Below are 12562 nucleotides of genomic sequence, written 5' to 3'. Positions count from 1 at the left end.
ATACCATATGCGATAAGCATGGAATACAAATGTACGCCAGCACATCAATAAAGAACATAGTGCAACCTTTTAGAATAAAAGACGGCCCGCCGTTATGGCCAACAGACAATTTGGATTTCAACAGACACATGGCTTCGCGGACACCATGGAATGAAATAGACAGTAATGCACTGAAATCTTCTACAAACTCATTGCAAATGCTCCGCTTAAAGCTGGGAGCTAGGGATTATAACTGTGAAAATGGTCTGTGAACGCCTGCGCAATGATCAGACGCTATCCGGTCAGAAGAAGAGTTGATTACTTCAGTGGTCATAAATCGCGACCTACTGCTACTACACATATATTGCAAAATAACTTTTGGCAATGTGCGCCAACTGGGATTTGCCTGAAAAAAAAATCTGTCGCCGGGAAAATGTTTTGTGTGGTTAAAGGGAGATCAGCTAACTACAACTGCAGTCTCTGTACTTGAGGAAAACATGCAAAATGCGAATCAGCACAGTTAAGTATCAAAAAAAAAGAATTTAACCACTCTCCAGACGCTGGGCGTACAGCAAATCTGTGTTCCTAGTGGAGTGCGCTTTGATGCACAAATTATATGATCCGCTGGCATAGCCACCAATCTGTAGCTACCCGTACATTGATGATCGTGTGTGTGTGTGTGTGTGCCTTGCAGACTTTTGAAATTCGCGATAGTGGGGAAATGCTGAGGCATGGCGGGCTTATAGTATGCAACCCGGTGGTTTGAGGAATTTGCAGTTCGGAATTTGTTTTCAGTTGTAAAGTGCTAAAAAACAAAAAACAAGTCCAACCTAGTGTACTGGTTAGCTTACTCGACTGAGGCGTGGATGGAATGTGGTTCGAGTCCTGCCGTGAACGCAACGTGGTTTGTCATTGTTGAGTTTATTTTTAATCTAGCCATGTTATTTGACAGCTCTCAACAAATTTTTTTCTACAACCCGGGGCCGCATTTTCCTTAGATTCCAGGGAAGCTGGCTCATAGAAGGAAACCCTCAATGAGAGCTCCGCCCGTATCCTGATGGTTCAGGTAAAACAACACACCGGTATAGCAAATCTGTAATAGAATATCGCCGACTTTCTAGTGATTATTGGTAGGCTCCAGTCTTGACGTGTTCCATGCGCATTATTTGACTGGCCCAATGCACATTATTTGCAGACGATGCCCTGCCACCTATCTATTGGAAATTAAGATGTGCGAAGATATTAAACGTCACCCTCTAATATAAGCGACGCTTTTACCTACGACGTGAACGGGCGCACGCGATTCTCACAGCGGCATGTAATTCAATAAATTGACGAAGTGTCAGGTACACCTTCGATTAATAATAGAGTCGAATGATGAGCTAGTTTGTCACACATCTCTTGGATGAAGGCAGCAGAGCAGGTAACACCAACACAAAGCACAAAAGGCACACGCACGAACACAAGGACTACGCTGCGTCCTTCAATGCGCAAATGCGCAGCGTTGTCCTTGCGTGCGTGTGTGTACCTCCTGTGCTTTGTGTTGGTGTTACCTGCTCTGCTGCCTTCTTCCAAGAGACACCTTCGATTATTCGAAGCTTAGTCTTAACGACCACGTTGCATATGTGCCCTTCGCACTGTCATTGATGCCACATATACTGGATGGCCAACAACACTACCAAGAGAAAGTTTATTCATATTGTCACCAACACACGTAGCAAGCAGCACAACAACCGAGCTGGCCCTTTTTAATCAAGCGAAAACTCGAGAGAGACGAGGAAGACGTATAGCCACGTGCCAAGACATTCGGCCACTTGGTGGCGCCAGAAGATGGTCAGTGGTGTGGCATTGCCCCCCTTCGAAGGGGCATCGACCCGATGCCGCAAGCGTAGGGGAATAGTCGAAAAGCGGGACAAGTTATAGGGGAAAGTCTCTGGCTCTGGTTTGGACCCTGAAATGGTTTAACGATTGTAGTATGGCTTCATTCTTGCAACGTGAACTATTTCAGATTTCGGCTGCCGAGAGGAGCGTACAGTGCCTTGTGGTAGCACCTCGTAGTTCACCGCGCTGAGGCGGCGGAGCACCTCATAAGGTCCAAAGTATCGCCGCAGAAGCTTTTCAGAGCGCCCTCGCCACCGTATTGGGCTCCATACCCAGACTTGGTCGCCGGGCGTGTAAGTGACCTCTCGGTGTCGCAGGTTGTAACGCTGGGCGTCGTGTACTTGTTGGTGCCGAATTCGCTGTCGGGCAAGCTGGCGTGCAGCTTCTGCGTCACGAATAAATTCATCAGCCCCCACGACAGTGGAGGGAGCAGAATCTGGAAGAAGCATAGCATCCAGCATAGTCAAGGGTTCGCGTCCATGAACCAAATGAAATGGAGTGAAGCGTGTTGTTTCCTGGAGTGCAGTGTTGTATGCGAACGTGATGTACGGCAAAATTCGGTCCCAGTTCCCATGATCGTCGTCTACATACATAGAAATCATATCGGCAATTGTCTTGTTAAGCCGCTCAGTCAGTCCATTAGTTTGAGGATGATAGGCTGTTGTCTTGCGGTGGGTGGTGCCACTGAGTCGAAGTACCTCACTCGTGAGTGCCGACGTAAACGAGGTTCCTCTGTCAGTTAAGACGACTGTTGGCGCACCATGACGGAGTACAATGTTGTGAATGAAGAAATGCGCAACTTCATCTGCGGTACCACGGGGAATGGCCTTGGTCTCACAGTAGCGGCTAAGGTAGTCAGTGGCAACCGCTATATACCTGTTACCCATGGAGGACTTCGGAAATGGGCCCAGTAAGTCCATGCCGACCTTTTGAAATGGGAATTTCGGGGGATCGATAGGCTGTAAGAGCCCAGCTGGTTTAATGGGTGGTGTTTTTCGCCGCTGGCACTCACGACAGGTACGGACGTAGCGGTGCACAACGGCAGCTAGCCTGGGCCAGTAGTACTTTCGGCGTATCCGTGCCAATGTGCGAGAAAACCCGAGATGGCCGGAAGAAAGGTCATCGTGGCACGCACGAAGAACTTCGTCATGTAGCGTTGTGGGTACTACAAGCAGATAAGCAGTTTCTGTTGGACCGTAGTTCTTCTTGTAGAGCACACCATCACGCAGGCAAAATGACGACAGTCCGCGCCTGAAGAGCTGAGGAGGAGATGACACGGTGCCTTCGAGGTATTCAATGAGGGGCAAAAGTTCAGAGTCAGCCCGCTGCTTTCGGGATAAGGTGGACGTCGCGATAACACCGAGGAAAACGGAATCGTCGTCGGACCCGTCCGCGTGGCAGGGAGTAGGGGCGCGGGACAGACAGTCAGCATCACTGTGTTTCTTGCCGGACTTGTGCACGATTGTAACGTCAAATTCTTGCAACCGAAGGCTCCATCGAGCAAGCCGACCCGATGGATCTTTCAGGTTTGCCAGCCAACACAGAGAGTGATGGTCGCTCACTACACGAAACGGACAACCGTACAAATACGGACGAAATTTCATGACTGCCCACACAACAGCGAGGCACTCCTTTTCGGTAGTTGAATAATTAACTTCTGAACGGGACAAAGTGCGACTGGCGTAAGCAATGACACGTTCTGCACCGTCCTGCCACTGAACAAGGACCGCACCGAGGCCAACGTTACTGGCATCCGTGTGCAGTTCCGTGTCGGCCTCTTCGTCGAAGTGGCCAAGTATTGGCGTACATTGGAGACGGGACTTGAGTTCCGTGAAAGCATTTTCCTGGTCGGGGCCCCAAAAGAACGGCTCGGCGTCTTTTGTCAGGCGGGTCAGGGGCTCAGCGATCTTGGAGAAATTGTTAACAAAACGACGATAGTACGCGCAGAGGCCGAGAAATCGACGCAAACTTCGTTTATCCGCTGGTTTGGGGAATGAAGAGACAGCGGCCGTCTTCTCTGGATCTGGGCTAACACCTCGAGCGCTGACAATGTGGCCGAGAAATTTCAGCTCGTTAAAAGCAAAGTGGCATTTTTCGGGTTTTAGAGAGAGACCGGCAGATCGGATGGCCTCGAAGACAGCGCGCAAACGTTTCAGGTGCTCGTCGAACGTGTCCGAGAAAATCACAACGTCGTCGAGATATACGAGGCATGACTGCCACTTCAGACCAGAGAGTACAGTGTCCATCATTCGCTGAAATGTGGCAGGGGCCGAACACAGGCCAAACGGGAGCACTTTAAATTCATACAAACCGTCCGGCGTAATAAAAGCGGTCTTCTCACGGTCTCGCTCGTCAACCTCTATTTGCCAATATCCACTGCGGAGGTCAAGGGATGAAAAGTAAGTGGCATGGCGAAGGCGATCGAGGGAATCGTCTATGCGTGGCAGGGGGTACACATCCTTTTTCGTGACGTTGTTGAGGCGTCTGTAATCCACGCAAAACCTCAATGTTTCATCCTTCTTTGCGACGAGGACAACAGGCGAAGCCCAGGGGCTCGTCGACGGTTGGATAACGTCGTCCTGGAGCATTTCTGTTACTTGGCGGCGGATGGCATCACGTTCTTTTGAAGACACCCGGTAAGGACGCTGACATAGTGGACGTTGGTCATTGGCAACTATAATTCGGTGCTTCGTTAGTGGCGTCTGTCGGACCTTGGAGGTTGATGCAAAACAATCTCGAAACGAATTGACAAGATTCTCTATGCAGCGTTTCTCACTGGGCAAGAGGTTCGGGTTCACATCAGTCTGAATGGCTGTAGGCGTCGCATTGTCGGGGTCTGACGTGTTGGATAAAGCGTACTGGCCTGTACATTCTCTAAGTTCTTCAAACTAAGCGACCGTCGTGTTCGCCGTCAAATGTTGGGGTTCACATGTGAAGTTTGTCACTAGCACGTTGGCTTGGCCACGGACAAGTTCGACAAGGCCCCGAGCTACACAAACTTGTCGAGTTAGAAGCAGTGACATGTTAGCTTCAGCAATGCCACACGTGCCAGTGCTGTGATCACATTCGACTGTGACGAACTTGCTCGCACGCGGAGGGATCGTTATGTGGTCGTCACAGACGCGCAACATCGTTTTAAGGAAGTCCGTGTTGCTATCAACGGCTCGCTTGGTTGAAAACGATACCATGAGCTGCTCCCGAAGGTCTATAACAGCACCATACTCTTGAAGAAAATCCATGCCGAGAATCAGATCTTTGCAGCACTCTTGTAATACGGCAAATGTGCCAGTGAAAGTAAAACCGCAGATCTCTATGCGGCAAGTGCATATGCCAATCGGCGACATTACATGACCACCGGCGGTACGCATCATTGGCCCAGACCAAGGCGTTAGAACCTTACGGAGTGCCGTGGCTAGCTGGCTGCTCATGACGGAGAAATCGGCGCCGGTATCCACAAGTGCGGTCACATCACAACTGTCGGCGGTTACAAAAATTTCCCCGGAAACAATGCGTTCGCAGCACGTCGGTAAGTTCGTCGGATCGGGTCGTCGCCGCTCGGGCCGTCGCGTCAAATCGTCGGGTGGAGGCTGTTTAATCTGAAACGTAGCGGCGGCCCCACCCCCGGAGGTCGCCGTGTTTAGTTTTCCCGGTGAGGGGACGTGCCTCTGAATTGCCCAGAGGAAGAGTACCGACTGGGCGAAGCAAAACGCTTCGGAGATGTCGATCGCGACCGCCGTTGTGGTGACGTTGGCTGCATCTCGTTAGCAGCCAGGTACTCCTCAATCTCCTGTGGCCTTTCGCCATAGCGCGGTCGAGGCGCGTTTGGTGGGAATCCTCTCAAGCCCATTCTCCGGTATGGGCAATTGCGAAGAATGTGACCAGGTTCGCCGCAGTGATAACAGAGCGGCCGTCTGTTGGGCGTGCGCCACAAGTGCGCCTTGCTAATAGCGGGACGCTGGTATTGCTGTGGCTCGACGGGGCGCAGATCTTGTTGCTGCTCGACGGGGCGCATGTAGCGTGGCGGTGGTCCGACAACGGGACGGAATGGATTTGGCTCGGGAGCAGGTCGTCGTAAGACATCACTATAAGTCATGATGCATGACTCCGGTTGTGGTGCTGGTGGTGGTGGTGGCTGCACCGCTCGCCGAATTTCATCACGGATGATGTCCACGGTAGAATAATTATTTGCAGAGGGAGCATTCAAATGGAGGTTTTGCAGCTCTTCGCGGACAATGCTCCTCACAAGCTCCCGCAATGCCTCGTCCCTGGCTGCTGGCACGGACGCGCAGCAGGGTGTGGCCGCTACGCTTGCCTGGCGGCCGTATTGGGTACTCCGTTCCTGCAGGGAACGTTCCATGCTGGTAGCTTCTCTTGCGAAATCAGCGACAGTTCTTGGGGGGTCGCGAATGAGGCCAGCGAACAACTGCTCCTTCACCCCGCGCATGAGGTGCCGTACCTTCGCTGCCTCAGGCATGGTAGGGTCGGCCCGATTGAAAAGCTGCGTCATGTCCTCGACAAACATGGCCACACTCTCATTTGACTGTTGAGACCTTGAACGAATCGCAATCTCTGCATTTTCTTTGCGCGCACTCGAGCTGAATGTTGTAAGTAACTCACGGCGAAAGGCTGCCCAGTTGACAAAGGACGCCTCGTGGTTCTCGAACCACGTCTTGGCCGAGTCTTGCAGCGCGAAGTACACATTCATTAGTTTTCGCTCGTCGTCCCATTGGTTAAATGCAGCCACACGGTCAAAACTGGCCAACCAGTCTTCCACATCCTCTAACCGGTCACCATGAAATGTTGGCGGTGATCGCGGTGCGAGAAGGACGAACGGTGGGGCGTTGCTGGAAGGCTGGCTTGTCTGGCTGCTTGTCGTGGATGTCATGGTTCGTAGCGGGGTGGACAGCGGTTCAAACTCAGGTTGTAGGCCTCGCAGGCGACGGCTGGCTTTATGGACAGGAGTCGCGTCCACGCGTTGATGAGCAGCGTCACTGACGTCCTCGGGGGCAACGTACATGGGATCTTATCCTGCACAATCCACCAAATGTCACCAACACACGTAGCAAGCAGCACAACAACCGAGCTGGCCCTTTTTAATCAAGCTAAAACTCGAGAGAGACGAGGAAGACGCTTAGCCACGTGCCAAGACATTCGGCCACTTGGTGGCGCCAGAAGATGGTCAGTGGTGTGGCAATATCTAATACGAGCCACCAACTATAAGCCTTCATATACAAATGCCCAATTTTTTATTCAGAAATGTGGCGCAACAAACACAAACACAAGAGCAGATACACAACACACGCGCGTGTGTTTTGTATCTTCTCTTGTGTTTGTGTTTGGTGCGCCACATTTCTGAATAAGATGAAGCACCAACTAGCCCCTCAAGCCGTTATTTTGAGATGCCCAATTTTTTAAACTACGCCGCTTGCGAACTCGTTACTATAATTTACCGCACGAATTGGTACTTAAACGTAAGAGCCTGTCATTCCGTTGTCTGATTCACTCAAAAATTATCTAAAATACGCATCGCTGGTGCGATCTAAACCAAGCAAGCAGAATACATCGCAATTGTTCTTGCGAAGCATCTGCTCTAAAATAACTTACCAAAGTAAATTTGCCGGCACTTCCAGTTTTCATCCAATTCCTGCACTTCAGTTAATTCTGACAGATTAAAGCAAAACTGTAATTTGTTATTTTAGTAAAAAAGCCATTTGTTACTAATCCATGCGTTAAATTTATGTACAAATCAGGAACCTGCTAAATTGAGAAAAGCATTCTACGTTTTGAAGTTAGAGACGCAACGCTCGATATTGTTAAAAACGTCGGCGGCTGTACTTTGCGAAGGAATCATACCGGTGGTACCGATTGACGCTTTATGAGCGAAATAGAGAAAATTGTGGTACGGAGCTATGCCCTTCTGTATTTGTAAGCCAAGCCTAAAACCAGCCTAATGATCCTGCGCACTCAGTTAAAATATTTCCTTTTTTGTATTGAAAAGAGCTCCTTGGAGTAGCATCTTCCTAATTAGAACGCAATTGTCTGTGGACAACGTACACATCTGTTTTGGTCTTGGTGGCTCTTAAGGCATCACGTCACTTCCATCAAAATGCTGGTGATGAACCCGGGGTCGATCCTACAATTTTAGGCTAGGCCGGGGAAGGCGAGGCCACCTCTGAAAACCAGTACGAAAGGAAAGGACGAATCGCCTTGGCGCACTCAAAGCGAGTCAAGGGTCGCCGAAACAAGGGAGGAAGTAGAGTATTCTTTTTGTTCCCTTGACGTGGTTAGTAGGTGGACTGTTTTTTCATCAGTCCACTGGAAGATATGTGATTAGAAAGCTGTGGACCAGAACACCTTCTGCAGGCATTGCGATCCGAACCCACGACCTATGAATTTCGCGTACAGTTGTTGCGATCTTTCAGATAGAGAACATTCTCGCGTAGATGCACAGTGGGATTTAAAGAGCGGATCTAACATTGTGTACCTTCCTTTCAAACAGCTGTTTACGGAGTCCAGTACTGCGTGCCATCTCAAGTAAACGCAAGTGCTCGAGGTTGCATCTAAATTGCACATTTAAGAAAAGAAAAGAAGCACCTTTACATGCCAAACATAAGGGCCATAACAAACGACAGAGATTCAATACTTCCTAAACGTGAATTGAATACTCCTCTTCCTTTTATTCAGCTGTATTGCACCCATGCTTTATCCTTGGGTTGGTTTAGTCTAATTTACTACCTGTGAGTAATGCTTGTGCCTTCGGTTTTCATTTTGTTAAGAACAAGAATTTGTGAAGAAAAGACCCCAGTGGTACTATGGGTGGTAGCACGAGAAGTCTACACATGTGTAGAATACATTAACCAAATTTTTATTATTGCCACTACTCCGCACTCAATTGATAGTTGTTTCTGAAGCTGTGCAATTATTCTAAAAATTTTAATATAGCGATAAATGTTTTTCTATTCACTTCGCCAGAACTTTGTAAAGCGTGCTCAAAATTATTTGAAGCGTGTCCCCCCAATATCTACTCGCGTCTTTCATTGCGGCTTGAAATATTGGCAGCAATGGTTTCATAAGGCTCTTCGTATTCTTATCGGCCATTAAGTCTAAACACGCATGCACTAAATCAAGCGCAACTGAGCCTTGGGGCGCGCTACCGTGACGGCTGCGTCAAGGAACCAGAAAACATGTCAAGTGATGGGGCACCTGCAAGCTTGGTGTTCTGATTTCTCACTACTTCACGAACCCCGCCCACCGATCAGCACCCGTCAATTTTATGTGAGCTAACGACGGCAATATCTCGAGGAGTAAAGTTCATTGTCATCGAATCACTCTGCCAAGGTTTTCCTGCTCATGTGGACTGCAACACTATATCGTGACTCATATGTGTGCGTTCGATCATATTCGCCTGAGCTTCGCTTTTATCACACAAGCAGCCACAAACAAAAATAGTTTTCCTAATGCAGCTTTTCCTGCTAAAAAAATGAGTGCAACAATTACGGCATGATAGCAATTGGTACTCGCCTATCCAGAATAGGTTTAGTTTGGTTTGTGAGGTTCAACGTCCCACAGCGACTCAGGCTGTGAGAGACGCCATAGTGAAGGACTCCGAAAATTTCGACCACCAGGGGTTCTTTAACGTGCACTGACATCGCACATAACACGGATGCCTCGCATTTCGCCTCCATCGAAAAGCGGCCTCCGAGGCAGGGATTTGATCCCGCATCCTCCGGCACAGCAGTCGAGTGCCGTAACCAAGGCGACACTCAAGCAGGGCGCCTATGTAGTACTCAAAGGGGACCTCTCATTCTTTTTTAGTTTCTCGGGAGTGTGCTTCGTTCAGATGCTTAAGTGCTACCAGTTTATTGACGGGTGTTTAGGAACCAATTCGGATTAACTAAAAAGAAAACAATGCGTTCTGTGCTTGGTACCTAGAAGCTCGGCAAAATAATGGTGTAAATTAATGCAATGATTTTTTTTAAAGATATCTTGCATGTTTTGAACGCAAACCTATGTGCGAAAATGTTATTTCAAATAAAGAAATCTCCCTATGTATTATGAAAGACCCGAAATTAAACTCTTAGCTCAAATAAAAAGAGATAAAAGCGTCTGCACTTACGAAAGCATATTTGAAACGCAAAAACGGCATACGTTTACGTATACGACAGTTATTGTAAATATAAGGGGAAAAGACTGGTTCCTTATTTGTCTTAACGTACTCTTTCAGTGACCAGGGGGAGAAAAGAAGATATTTTTGTCTTACCTTAGAGGAGGAAAGCCCTATTGTAGAAGTTGTACTATAGAATTTGCAACATAGCTAAGCCATATATACGCAATCGAGCGCACCCCTTCCCTTCATCCTAGCTCCGATCCTACTAAACCGGCTTGCACATAAGAATAAAGCACTTCCTAAAAATATAAAATGACAACAGGATATTTTTATTTAAGATGAAAAGATAAAAAACAGATGAAGCTTTCTCTGCACTAAGCAAGAACACAAATTGCATAAATTCTGGGTAGAAAGTGAATATATATTCTCGGTATTAATGACAGACCAAAAATTAAAAGCGCAGAAAAAGCCTAAAACGCGTGAACTGTTCCGAGTTGAATTGATTTGAACCTTAGTAAATATCAAATTGCACTGAACAATAAAAGCCTCAATTAAAGGTCAGTCCCTCTCATATTGCTGAAGTCTTGGAAAAAAAGAGTCTCCAAAGTGGAATCCGCATATTGACATAGAAGGATTATTGATCTTACTGTCAAGCGTACACAACAACAGAGCACCGATAAACAGTCATTACAAGCAGCCATCGCTCTTTAGTCGTTGACAAAAATGAGGTGTGCTTAGCACGTTCATTTGTTTATTGGTGCCTATAGCTCATTACTCGATAATTACGTTAAAAAGAAATATTCTAGCAATGATAGATGAGTTCCTGATGACTGGCTTTTAGGAAAATTGGTCCCAATGAAAAATATGAACTGTTCAACTAAGAATATAATGCTACTTTGCGTGTCTTGCTGTGTTTTGATGCATAAAAAATAAAAGCATTGTATAAAAAACCCTGAACCAGAAGCGCTTTCTTTAGCAAAGCAAGCACAGCATTATAAGAAACAACCGTACCGCACCTAGCACAAAGTTATCAACTTACCTATGGACCTGGATGTAAAAAAAAATCAAAAAGAGTACAGTACACCTAGAAATTTCCAGCAATTGCGAGAGAGGTCATAAATGAGATTTATTAACACTACTTAGAATTTTCCTGAACATAGGAACCAAATGACTGCTTATAATAAAGATAGAGCCCACTCTGTCGAAATGAAAGGTGACAAGAATAAATTATTTACCTCGCTTCTACATCAGGGTTCATTCCGTTTTGCGTTGCTTTTTTCTATAGCAGTTATACTAGTAAAAAAAAGTGTTACACTAAATGTTTTTTTTTTTCTGACAGCCACCTGCAGTGAAAAATGTACTAAGGAACAGAGATCACCAAAATCATCAGTGACGGTTTTGAACCAGCACATCATAAAAAACACCATTTCACCACGTGCGTAATATTTTGACAAAATTTAGGCGCTGGGGAGTTGAAGCTGGTCCTGTTCAAAAAGAGGGAAAACTCAGAGGCGAGACACATTGAGAGCTGATCCTGAAAGGCAACATGCTCAGGGAAAGCAAGAAACATTGAATGACAGATACAGCAATACTCGGTCACTATGTCAAGGCCTAAGGCGGGAGGAAAACCCTCGAGTGTTTTTAGGCAATTTTGCTTACCTTGTTGGGAAATGGAAGTTCAGGCATCAAATTCTCAGAATACCAGTTCGTTGATCTTCGTTGTGTGGAACATGCTGGAAACAAAAGCATATTCTTTCGATCACAAATTTAACAGTTTTTTTATTCCTTTCTCTGCACAATGTTTCGAGGGAATTTATTCAAGAAGGCATCACGACTATTTTGAAGTATTTACAAAAGCACCTGGAAGCCTGCATCAAAGCACTACTTGCACAGGAGAAAACGAAATATAGTCCTTTGTATGGATTCATTGTGCTCTCGAATAAAAAAGAAAATACACTATTTATTGTGCGTTAAAATTTACTGATCCCTTTTTGGTTCACAGTATGTTTATCCAACCGTTAATCACACTTTCACGCCCTTCATTCTCTGGCACGCAAAAGCAATCGTTGCCACCAACGCTAGTGTGTCTATAAATCTTCGTTGCTGCGTTTGTGTTGCAAAATGCCAACACATGCGGCAGAGTATGTAAAGCTCAACCTAGCTTAAGGTTTTAAATTTTGGACCTTCTAATACTCATACTGTATGACTTTCTGATTTACATCGGGGGTTCAGCACTGCGCGAAGAGTTTTTCGCAAACATTTTGCAACATATGCACACCCCTGAGAATCTGTGCACAGCTTTCTTCTCAGCCGGCTGTACAACCTTCTTTTCCGTACATGTGGGCGTCCTCATTCCTTGCTTACGATGTGGAAAAGAAAATGCCCTCCCCCTTAGATAAGTGACTTGTTCTGCATTGAGATGAGAATTGGAGAGAAACGCACCGCTGACAATCCGAGAGGACGCGGTGGTCGGTTACTGGTTGGTTGGTTGGCTGGTTGGTTGCACAACGTTTATTTGTATCGGAAATGGGCGTCCTCTTCCCCGCCCCCGGAACGCGTGCTGGGGATGAGGAGAAGTCGAGCCCCCGCGGATTA

General features: G+C 47.0%; 1 long non-coding RNA gene across 1 annotated transcript in view; it reads right to left on the bottom strand.

Annotated features, from left to right (window-relative positions):
• The window catches only part of LOC146188628 (uncharacterized), a 36410-nt gene extending 24699 nt beyond the window's left edge, over positions 1-11711 (bottom strand). The window contains exon 1 of the long non-coding RNA XR_014707248.1: positions 11627-11711. This is a non-coding gene — a long non-coding RNA (uncharacterized LOC146188628). The remainder of the gene's footprint in view (positions 1-11626) is intronic.
• Positions 11712-12562: the final 851 nt, after the last annotated feature.

The sequence above is a fragment of the Amblyomma maculatum genome, chromosome 5 (assembly GCF_055883805.1).
Source record: "Amblyomma maculatum isolate TAMU_Amacu chromosome 5, ASM5588380v1, whole genome shotgun sequence".
In the NCBI taxonomy this organism is placed as follows: domain Eukaryota; kingdom Metazoa; phylum Arthropoda; class Arachnida; order Ixodida; family Ixodidae; genus Amblyomma; species Amblyomma maculatum.
This window is presented reverse-complemented; position numbering and strand designations above follow the sequence as displayed.